Source organism: Tursiops truncatus, chromosome 1, assembly GCF_011762595.2.
Source record: "Tursiops truncatus isolate mTurTru1 chromosome 1, mTurTru1.mat.Y, whole genome shotgun sequence".
Taxonomy (NCBI): domain Eukaryota; kingdom Metazoa; phylum Chordata; class Mammalia; order Artiodactyla; family Delphinidae; genus Tursiops; species Tursiops truncatus.
In genome coordinates this window covers 69,553,525-69,565,694 of record NC_047034.1, presented here as the reverse complement: position 1 = coordinate 69,565,694, position 12,170 = coordinate 69,553,525, and the positions used below count along the sequence as shown (strand labels likewise).

The window sequence follows — 12,170 nt, the reverse complement described above, 5'->3', positions numbered from 1 at the left end:
AGATTAAAAGTTTTACAGGCAAGCAAAAGCTAAAAGAGTTCAGCACCAGCAAACTGGCTTTAAAAGAAATGTTAAAGGGACTTTTCCAAGTAAAAAGAAAAGAAACATGAAACATAAAAGGAAAAAAATCTCATTCGTAAATGCAAATATACAGTAAAGGTCATATATTAGCCATGTATAAAGCTAGTAGGAAGGTTAAAAGACAAAAGTTGTAAAATCATCTACATCTGCAATAAGTTGTTAAGGGAAACAAAAAGATGTGAATATGATGTCAAAATTATAAATGTGGAAAGGGGGGAGGAAATGCAGTGTTGTTAAAATGTGTTTAAACTTAAGAGGTCAGCAAGTTAAAATAATCATATATACATGAACAAGACAAGGATGCCCACTCTCACCACTTTTTTTTTTTTTACATCTTTATTGGGGTATAATTGCTTTACAACGGTGTGTTAGTTTCTGCTTTATAACAAAGTGAATCAGTCGTACATAAACATATGTTCCCATATGTCTTCCCTCTTGCATCTCCCTCCCTCCCACCCTCCCTATCCCACCCCTCCAGGCTGTCACAAAGCACCTAGCCAATATCCCTGTGCCATGCGGCTGCTTCCCACTAGCTATCTACCTTACTACGTTTGTTAGTGTGTATATGCCCATGACTCTCTCTCGCCCTGTCAGAGCTCACCCTTCCCCCTCCCCATAACCTCAAGTCCGTTCTCTAGGAGGTTTGCGTCTTTATTCCTGCTTTACCCCTAGGTTCTTCATGACATTTTTTTCTTAAATTCCATATATATGTGTTAGCATACGGTATTTGTCTTTTTCTTTCTGACTTACTTCACTCTGTATGACAGACTCTAGGTCTATCCACCTCATTACAAATAGCTCAATTTCGTTTCTTTTTATGGCTGAGTAATATTCCATTGTATATATGTGCCACATCTTCTTTATCCTTTCATCCGATGATGGGCACTTAGGTTGTTTCCATCTCCGGGCTATTGTAAATAGAGCTGCAATGAACATTTTGGTACATGACTCTTTTTGAATTTTGGTTTTCTCAGGGTATATGCCCAGTAGTGGGATTGCTGGGTCATATGGTAGTTCTATTTGTAGTTTTTTAAGGAACCTCCATACTGTTCTCCATAGTGGCTGAACCAATTCACATTCCCACCAGCAGTGCAAGAGTGTTCCCTTTTCTCCACACCCTCTCCAGCATTTATTGTTTCTAGATTTTTTGATGATGGCCATTCTGACTGGTGTGAGATGATATCTCATTGTAGTTTTGATTTGCATTTCTCTAATGATTAATGATGTTGAGCATTCTTTCATGTGTTTGTTGGCAGTCTGTATATCTTCTTTGGAGAAATGTCTATTTAGGTCTTCTGCCCATTTTTGGATTGGGTTGTTTGTTTTCTTGTTATTGAGCTGCATGAGCTGCTTGTAAATTTTGGAGATTAATCCTTTGTCAGTTGCTTCATTTGCAAATATTTTCTCCGATTCTGAGGGTTGTCTTTTGGTCTTGTTTATGGTTTCCTTTGCTGTGCAAAAGCTTTGAAGTTTCATTAGGTCCCATTTGTTTATTTTTGTTTTTATTTCCATTACTCTAGGAGGTGGGTCAGAAAGGATCTTGCTGTGATTTATGTCATAGAGTGTTCTGCCTATGTTTTCCTCTAAGAGTTTGATAGTTTCTGGCCTTACATTTAGGTCTTTAATCCATTTTGAGCTTATTTTTGTGTATGGTGTTAGGGAGTGATCTAATCTCATACTTTTACATGTACCTGTCCAGTTTTCCCAGCACCACTTATTGAAGAGGCTGTCCTTTCTCCACTGTACATTACTGCCACCTTTATCAAAGATAAGGTGTCCATATGTGCATGGGTTTATCTCTGGGCTTTCTATCCTGTTCCATTGATCTATCTTTCTGTTTTTGTGCCAGTACCATACTGCCTTGATTACTGTAGCTTTGTAATATAGTCTGAAGTCAGGGAGCCTGATTCCTCCAGTTCCTTCTTTCGTTCTCAAGATTGCTTTGGCTATTCGGGGTCTTTTGTGTTTCCATACAAATTGCAAAATTTTTTGTTCTAGTTCTGTGAAAAATGCCAGTGGTAGTTTGATAGGGATTGCATTGAATCTATAGATTGCTTTGGGTAGTAGAGTCATTTTCACAATGTTGATTCTTCCAATCCAAGAACATGGTATATCTTTCTATCTATTTGTATCATCTTTAATTTCTTTCATCAGTGTCTTATAATTTTCTACATACAGGTCTTTTGTCTCCTTAGGTAGGTTTATTCCTAGATATTTTATTCTTTTTGTTGCAATGGTAAATGGGAGTGTTTTCTTGATTTCACTTTCAGATTTTTCATCATTAGTATATAGGAATGCCAGAGATTTCTGTGCATTAATTTTGTATCCTGCCACTTTACCAAATTCATTGATTAGCTCTAGTAGTTTTCTGGTAGCATCTTCAGGGTTCTCTATGTATAGGATCATGTCATCTGCAAACAGTGACAGCTTTACTTCTTCTTTTCCTATTTGGATTCCTTTTATTTCCTTTTCTTCTCTGATTGCTGTGGCTAAAACTTCCAAAACTATGTTGAATAAGAGTGGCCACTCTCACCACTTTTATTTAACATAGTATTAGAAGTCCTAGTCACAGCAACCAAACTAGAAACAAAGAAAAATAAAAGGAATCCAAATTGTAAAGGAAAAATTTAAACTGTTACTGTTTGCAGATGAAATTATATTATACATAGAAAATCCTAAAGACACCACAAAAAACCTACTGAAACTCACCAATGAATTCACTTAAGTTGCAGGATATGAAGTTAATATATAGAAATCTGTTGCATTTCTATACACTAACAATGAACTATCAAAAACAGAAATTAAGAAAAAAATCCCATTTACAATCACATCAAAAAGAATAAAATGCTTAAGAATAAATCTACTAAGGAGGTAGAAGAACTGTATTTGGAAAACTATAAGACACTGATGAAAGAAATTGAAGACAACACAAAAAAATGGAAAGATATAATGTTCATGGATTGAACGAATTAATATTATTAAAATGACTAAACTACCCAAAGCACTCTACAGATACAATGCAATCCCTATCAAACTACCAATGGCAGTTTTCACAGAACTAGAACAAAAAAATCTAAAATTTGTATGGAAACACAAAAGACTTCAAACAGCCAAAACAATTTTGAGAAAGAAGAACAAAGCTGGAGGTACCATGATCCCTGATTTCAGACTATACTACAAAGCTACAGTAATCAAGACACTATGGGCTTCCCTGGTGGTGCAGTGGTTGACAGTCCACCTGCCGATGCAGGGGACATGGGCTCGTGCCCCAGTACGGGAAGATCCCACATGTCGCGGAGTGGCTGGGCCCGTGAGCCATGGCCGCTGAGCCTGCGCGTCCAGAGCCTGTGCTCCACAACGGGAGAGGCCACAACAGTGAGAGGCCCGCGTACCGCAAAAAAAAAAAAAAAAAAAAAGACACTATGGTACTGGAATTAAAACAGAAATATAGGTAACTGGAACTAGATAGAAAGCCCAGAGATAAACCCATACACATATGGTCACCTTATTTTTGATAAAGGTGCAAGAATATACAATGGAGAAAAGAGAGTTTCCTCAATAAGTAGTGGTGGGAAAAGTGGACAGCTACATGTAAAAGAATGAAATTAGAACACTCCCTAATACTATACACAAAAATAAACTCAAAATGGATTAAAGACCTAAATGTAAGGCCAGACACTATAAAACTCTTAGAGGAAAACATAGTCAGAACACTCTATGACATAGATCACAGCAAGATCCTTTTGACCCACCTCCTAGAGAAATGGATATAAAAACAAAAATAAACAAATGGGACCTAATGAAACTTAAAATTTTGCACAGCAAAGGAAACCATAAACAAGAAGAAAAGACAACCCTCAGAATGGGAGAAGATATTTGCAAATGAAGCAACTGACAAAGGATTAATCTCCAAAAGTTACAAGCATGTAGCTCAATATCAAAAAAACAAACAACCTAATCCAAAAATGGGCAGAAGACCTAAATAGACTTTTCTCCAAAGAAGATATACAGATTGCCAACAAACACATGAAAGAATGCTCAACATCATTAATCATTAGAGAAATGAATGGCCATCATCAAAAATCTACAAATAATAAAAAAAGAAAGGTCATGAAGAACCTAGGGGTAAAACGGGAATAAGACACAGACCTACTAGAGAATGGACTTGAGGATATGGGGAGGGGGAAGGGTAAGCTGTGACAAAGTGAGAGACTGGCATGGACATATATACACTACCAAACGTAAAATAGATAGCTAGTGGGAAGCAGCCTCATAGCACAGGGAGATCAGCTCACTGGTTTGTGACCACATAGAGGGGTGGGATAGGGAGGGTGGGAGGGAGGGAGATGCAAGAGGGAAGAGATATGGGAACATATGTATATGCATAACTGATTCACTTTGTTATAAAGCAGAAACGAACACACCATTGTAAAGCAATTATACTCCAATAAAGACGTTAAAAAAAATCTACAAATAATAAATGCTGGAGAGGGTGTGGGGAAAAGGGAACCCTCTTGCACTGTTGGTGGGAATGTAAGTTGATACAGCCACTATGGAGCCCAGTGTGGATTTCCTTAAAAAACTAAAAACAGAGCTACCATATGACCCAGCAATCCCACTACTGGGCATATACCCTGAGAAAAACATAATTCAAAAAGAGTCAGGTACCACAATGTTCATTGCAGCTCTATTTACAATAGCCAGGACATGGAAGCAACCTAAGTGTCCATTGAGAGATGAATGGATAAAGAAGATGTGGCACATATATACAATGGAATATTACTCAGCCATAAAAAGAAATGAAATTGAGTTATTTGTTGTGATGTGGATGGACCTAGAGACTGTCATACAGAGTGAAGTAAGTCAGAAAGAGAAAAATAAATACTGTATGCTAACACATATATATGGAATCTAAAAAAAAAAATGGTTCTGATGAACCTAGGGGCAGGACACGAATAAAGATGCAGACGTAGAGAATGGACTTGAGGACATGGGGAGGGGGAAGGGTAAACTGGGACGAACTGAGAGAGTGGCAAGGACATATATACACTACCAAATGTAAAATAGATAGCTAGTGGGAAGCAGCCACACAGCACAGGGAGATCAGCTCAGTGCTTTGTGACCACCTAGAGGGGTGGGATAGGGAGGGTGGGAGGGAGGGAGACGCAAGAGGGAGGAGATATGGGGATATATGTATATGTATAGCTGATTCACTTTGTTATACAGCAGAAACTAACACACCATTGTAAAGCAATTATACTCCAATAAAGATGTAAAAAAAAAAAAAAAAGAAAGAAATAATCACTATGTTGCATAACAGGAACTACCACAATGTTGTAGGTCAGTTATACTGCAATAACAAACAAACAAACAAACAACAAACTCATAGAAAAGAAATTAGATTTGTGGTAAACTGTGAGGAGAAAGGGAATTGGATGAAGTCAGGAAAAAGGTGAGAACTTCCTTTTATAACATAAATAGGTACTAGGGATGTAATGTACAACATGATAAATATAATTACCACTGCTGTATGTTATATATGAAAGTCATTATGAGAGTATATCCTAAGAGTTCTCTTCATAAGAAAAAGAAAATTTTTTTGTACTTCTTTAATTTTGTATCTATATGAGATGATGGATGTTGCCTAAACTTATTATGCTTATCGTTTCATAATGGATATAAATCAAACACTATGCTGCACACCTTAAATTCATACAGCGCCATATGTCAATTATGTCTCAATAAAACTGGAAGAAAAAAATATAAAATGCAGACCTTAGCTCCCTTTCCCCAGATAATCATTTAGATTCATTAAATAGCCTCTCTGAAGTTTCTAGATTGTGAATTTCAAAACATATCTAGTCCCAGGGGTAAGAGAAGAGGTACTCCCCATCTATCTTGAGGGGAAAATAATTTTTAGAGTAGAATTTTTAATCTAGTCTAAATGATACTTAAATATGAGGGCCTCAAACACTATTGCATTCAAGGCATTGGTAGTTTTGGCAGACAAAGACCCACATGGAAACATTTATTGGAAATAATAGTCAGTAAAAATTAATATATAAAATCAAGAAAAACTGTAAGCTGAAAGGTAAGTAAGGGTGAAAACTTAACTTGATTAGGTGTGTCTATGCCTTAAAAATAAATAAAGCCCTGACTGAAGAGAAGAGAAGCAGGAAGTATATCAACATGGTGGAGGGAGAGAGGGAGGACAAAGAATATGACAGTTCACTAATGTATTTGTCTTAAATGGTAAGTCAGATGGGGGTATAAGTAAAAAACAAATCAAAAAAGGAGAATATAGAAGTATCATAAATTGAAAAGAAGAAAGCAGATACAAGACAATATATGTTAATTATCAGCATAAAGGTTCTAACCGGTTAAGCTTAAGTGACAAATTGGTCAACTTGGATTTAAGAAATCTGCCAATGTATTGTTAACAAAAGATCACTTAAAGGTGGAAAAGTAAAATATTTATCATGCAAAGAGTAAGTAAAAGAAAACCAGTTTATCTATATTACTGTGGTTTTAAATAGATCTGAAGATAAAAAGTATCATCAGAGCACAACACAATGATAAAACGTCCACCTCCTAGGGAAATACAACAGTTTTAATTGTGTATTTGCCTATTAAAAGTAAATATAATAAGTGTAATTAACAGCATTTATCTAACATACATAAGATTCTGAAATGAATATTAAAAATCTTATATTCTAGTCAAGCACATATAAAATATTACTGTATCAGGCCATACAGAAAGTCTTTAAACAATTCTAAAAGTAGACAATAGAAATCTATTTGTAATTGCCTCTCTCCTATGCCTTGCCACCAGAAAAAAAAAAAGTATTAATTTTCAGGAAGGCAGAAAGGAATCCTAAAAGAAACTGAAATAACAACACTGGCAGCTGGTGTAAAATGGAGTCTAAAAGAAAAAGTAAACTGTCTTAAGAGAGGTAAAGAAGCCATGTTTTATATAACTGTACTTGCGGAATTGAAACTTGTCTGCTCTTCTCTGTGTGTGTGTGTTTTCTAAAATTAGGACAATGCCATACAATACACTTTTATATCCAGATGTATTTTTTTACTCAATATTATTTTATGATACTTTTATCATGCCCCTATCTTGACTTTCACCGAGGCCCCCACCACAGCCACCAAGTTTCCTGTGCATCTTCCAGGGAAGGAAACCAAACCTTTGCTCTAAATATAGCTCATGCCGCTAGTTGCCTGGGGAATAGATTATAATATCTTCTATAGTCAAAATGCATCTCCCTTTGTTCAGGCTTCAGTTGTAGTGGAATAAAATGTCTATTATTTGCCTAGGCAGTAAAGGATTAGAATCAAGCTACTGCTGTATTCACTTTTCTGAGTATAGTTGATATAAAACATTTCCCCCCAAATTCTTCATGACTAAAGCTCCCCTTCTCACCTTGAGGCTACCAACCAGGTACCCACAGCTCTCTAAAGAAATCCCTACCAGTCTTACCTCAGTGAAAATGTCCTCCACAGTAGTCTAGATGTTGAGGTTTTCTTCAGATATGCAAGAATCACTGCTTATTTTGCTTAAGTAGGACGATAAATGAGTAAAGCTCTCAGAGACTGAACTTCAGAATTTTATAATCTCCTGAAGGGCAGAGGAAAAAGAAGTATTTTGAAAGACAACAAGGAAAAAGGGCACTGGCTATACAAAAACTTGACTTAGTGCTGGCTTCCTCATACGGTGCTTTCCCCGGGGAGAGAGAGAAGTTAGGAAACAGTATTGAGACTCCTCCCACCAACGTTCTTAGCTTTCAGTTTCATTAGTCAGAGAAAATAAACGGTTTATTTCCTGTAAATATCTTAATCAAAATGAAAAATTATGGCAAAGTTACACTTAAAATTTTTTTATTATAAATGTCAGTAGATGAAAAGAGTTCCAACATTAGGACTCTGTTATCCAGCAGACTTACATGAGGGTCATTAGAAAACTATATTCCCTTGAATGACTCTCAAATATACAAGAAGTAAGGTAAGCCATCTGGCCACTTATCCCTTACTTCCTGTTCTCAGAGTAGCAGTGGCAAGAAGAGATCTTGGAAGAACCCTCTATCTCTACTCTTTTTGACTGAAACTCCTGGAAGGGGGTGAGTTTTCTATAAAATAGCTGTTGGTTTAAATAGCACCTAAAACATTCACCCAGTTAATGACTGACACACCTGGAGCTTGACAGAAGTAGAAGGTCATTACAAATATGTGAATCCTTCCTCAGATTATGTAGAAAGGAATGTGATATTAGTGGCCCTCTTGACTATGATTAGCTACTTAACTTCACTGATTAACCTCATGCTTACTCATCATGCTTTCTGCATTAGTCAAAGGTAAACACAAGTGGCTAGTGGGCTTATATCATGACAGCTTCGAAACCTTGCAAATTCTGGAAGAACACTGAACCCCTGGAATAAGAGGGGCCTGATAAACCTTCCGGTCTACGGTGTTACTTCTGTGAAGGACAGTGGATACCTTCCGGAGTACCATACGCCCTGAGATGTCGAATAAATGCCACCAGCCAGCAGACCTTATAGTGGTTACTCACCAGCTGATCTGCAAGTAGAGTGAGATCATGACTGCAAATGGGTCCTAAAACAACTAATGTTCGTAGATAATCCGAGGTCTTCTAAAGAGAAGAAAGCCAATTACTTTCATACAAACTAGAGTGATGGAAGGGATAGTTGAAGTCTGGATATGAAACCATCTGAATAACTTCACCAAAGTAGGAGTAAGTCAGGAAAAAGCAAAGAGGATCTGGAGTGAGGTCCAGAAACACCTGTGGGTGTTCACTGTTTCCTGTCACAGGTTTTAGGTTGCTGTTATGTGGATACATGGAGCTGGTGTTAAGGTAATGCGTAAAGAGGAACTTTAGGGAGGTCAGGAGATCCCACTCCAGAGATCAGAGGGCAGTGGACACATGGGAGGAATGGCCATAATTCAGAACATTTTCCTGCCCCTTTTCTTATAATCAATTCATGTGGAGTAATGTTCTCAGTAGAGACTCCAGTATACAACACACAGATTACTGTTATCAATAAACACAGTTCAGAGCAATGCTCCATAATTCATATTGTGCAGTTGGTATTTTAATAGACGAAGCAAAGGAATGCTAAAAAACCTTAACTTTGCCAATCTAGTTAAGGTTTACAGAATTTCACTCTCAGGAGGATGAAATGTATGGCATGGAAATAGAGGCAGACACTCAGTTGTGCAAACCAAGACAGTTCAGCTAGAGAGGAGAGATAGGAAGGGAGTAGGAAATGTCAGCACAGTTAGTATGTGTGTTGCTGGTTCTATGGCAGCAAGACAAATTCTAGACTCCTCTGAGGAGTGAGCTAGTTACTTCATGCCATGGTCACGACTGGCTTGGAAATTCAGTGGGATTCAGCATTAGAGGAAATTAGAATAACCAAGGGACTCGAGAGTGCAGATTAACATCAATCTCTGGTTTTGGCAATTCAGCTGAATAATATTCTTCTCAAACTTTAGGTTTGGCTTTTATTACCCAAACACACACACACACACACACACACACACACACACGTATACATACACATACATGTATGCACTCTCATACATGCATGTACACACACATGCACAGACAGCCAATCATTCTCCTGTTTTTGCATTCTTGGAAGAAAATTCTTCTATCTACTTTTTTTAATTCAATAAATATTTAACAATAAGTAAGATTTAAGGATCTAATGTACAGCATGGTGACTATAGCTAATAATACTGTATTGTATACTTGAAATTTGCTAAGAGAGTAAATCTTAAGCATTTTTACAAAAAAAGGTAACTTTTAAAGTTTGTGTTTGTGTGCTCTTTTTACTCTTAAATATGAGTAAACAGACATGAATCACGTTCAGAAAAACCCCTAATGTGAAAAAGAACAAAACATGCAGAGAAAGGAACTTAAAAGAAACAGAGACAAAGGATGAGGGAGAAGAAAACTACATATATATATATATATAGAGAGAGAGAGAGAGAGAGGGAGAGAGAGAGAGAGAGAGAGGGAGAGGGAGAGGGAGAGAGGGAGTCATCAGAGATAGAAGGCATTGTATCAATGAAATAAAAAGATCATGCTAACAAATGTGAAAAAATAAAGAAATTAACAGAAGAGTTTTTAGAGATGTGTCTTTTAAATGTGATAGCAGAAAAAATTTAAACTTAATAGAGTGGTGGAGGATAAATTTGAGGAGTTCCTTTTCAGTGTATACCTAGAAGACAATGAGATGGAGAAAAGGGAGAGAAAAGAAGAAGTGTAGAGGTTTATGCTTTGGTGAATATTAACCAGCTCAAGGTGGTTATATATAATAGATGCCCAAGCAAGAATGAACCAAGACAATAAAGAAAAGGAAGTTATCAAAGAACTAACATCTAGCTTGCTGAATGGTGTGGGGGGGGGGGGACAACATATATAAAAGCACATTATTTTAAAATCACAAAACACCAAGGAGAGAGCAAGTCTTAAAGCTTCCAGAAGAAAAAAAAAAAACAGATCACATCCAAGGATTAGGAATAAGAATGGTATGGCCTTTTTTTTTTTTAACATCTTTTTTGGAGTATAATTGCTTTACAATGGTGTGTTAGCTTCCACTTTATAACAAAGTGAATCAGCTATACATATACATATATCCCCATATCTCCTCCCTTTTGTGTCTCCCTCCCACCCTCCCTACCCCACCCGTCTAGGTGGACACAAAGCACTGAGCTGATCTCCCTGTGCTATGCCGCTGCTTCCCACTAGCTATCTATTTTACGTTTGGTAGTGTATATATGTCCATGCCACTCTCTCACTTTGTCCCAGCTTACCCTTCCCCCACCTGTATCCTCAAGTCCATTCTCTAGTAGGTCTGAGTCTTTCTTCCCGTCTTGCCCCTAGGTTCTTCATAACCATTTTTTTTTTTTTAGATTCCATATATACGTGTTAGCATATGGTATTTGTTTTTCTCTTTCTGACTTACTTCACTCTGTATGACAGACTCTAGGTCCATCCACCCCACTAAAAATAACTCAATTTTGTTTCTGTTTATGGCTGAGTAATATTCCATTGTATATAATGGCATGGCCTTCTTGACAGCAGCACCAGAAGCTAGAAGACACGGCGGGTGGGAGGGGGGCGCAATCGCTTTACCACTTGAAGGCAAACAATTTTTAGCCTGGTATTCTATACCCAGCTGACAATTAATTACACATAAGTATAAGGAAGGAACAAAATTGTTCAGGGAATCTCCAGAACAACGATGAAGAGAAGTCCCTGAACCTTGACTCGTGAAGAGCTGGAGAGCAGAGCAGCTTGTCCAGATGGAAGGGGTGGACACGGAACTCAAGGAGGACTCCCGACCAAAGAAAGAGTGGTGGGGGGTGCGGGAAGAAGGGGGTCTGCCTGTGCTGCAGGTGGTGAGTGGCCCTTATAAAGTAAGTGAGTTTGCTTTGAGGGAAATTTTACAATTTTGGCAGTTTAGAAAGTCCTAGGGACCAGGGCATAAAAAGTTGAACAAACTATTAAAGAAATGTCATTGACTTCAGAAAAACATTAAAGACGCATAAGGAAGGAACACAATACAGTATATAGCTTACCTGTGAGTTTTATTTACATAGTCATAGTAATATAAAATACCAAACATTGATTTGGCCAAAAATACCAAACATTGATTTGGTCAAAAATTTTTTGAAAAATTTTGAAATGACTGTATTGCGGAAATGGAAGGAAGGAATCACATGTATTTGTGAGATGTGGGGCTCTCACAATGTACAAGAAAAAGGGTTTCATATAAAACAAACTTGTGGTTACCAATTATCCCCGGGGAGGGATAATTTAGGAGTTTGGGATTAATGTACACACACTGCTATGTATAAAATAGATAACCAGAAAGGATCTACTGTACAGCATAGGGAATTTTGCTCAATAGTTTGTGATAACCTATAAGGGAAAAGGATCTAAAAAAGAATATATATATATATATATATATGTGTGTGTGTGTATATATACATGTACATATATATATATTCTGAATCACTGTGCTGTACACCTGAAACTAACACAACATTGTAATTCA

General features: G+C 37.1%; 1 protein-coding gene across 4 annotated transcripts in view; it reads right to left on the bottom strand.

Moving 5' to 3' along the window:
• LOC101325394 (interferon-activable protein 203-like) overlaps positions 1-8,734 on the bottom strand; it is a 40,861-nt gene extending 32,127 nt beyond the window's left edge. For 2 of the 4 annotated variants that reach the window (XR_012332321.1, XR_012332322.1), the window contains exon 1: positions 7,568-7,806. The gene's annotated coding sequence lies outside the window, so the exon portion shown is untranslated. Of the gene's footprint in view, positions 1-7,567; positions 7,807-8,653 lie in introns of those variants that run through there. The other 2 variants (XR_012332323.1, XM_033856778.2) reach the window with 2 other exon arrangements.
• Positions 8,735-12,170: the final 3,436 nt, after the last annotated feature.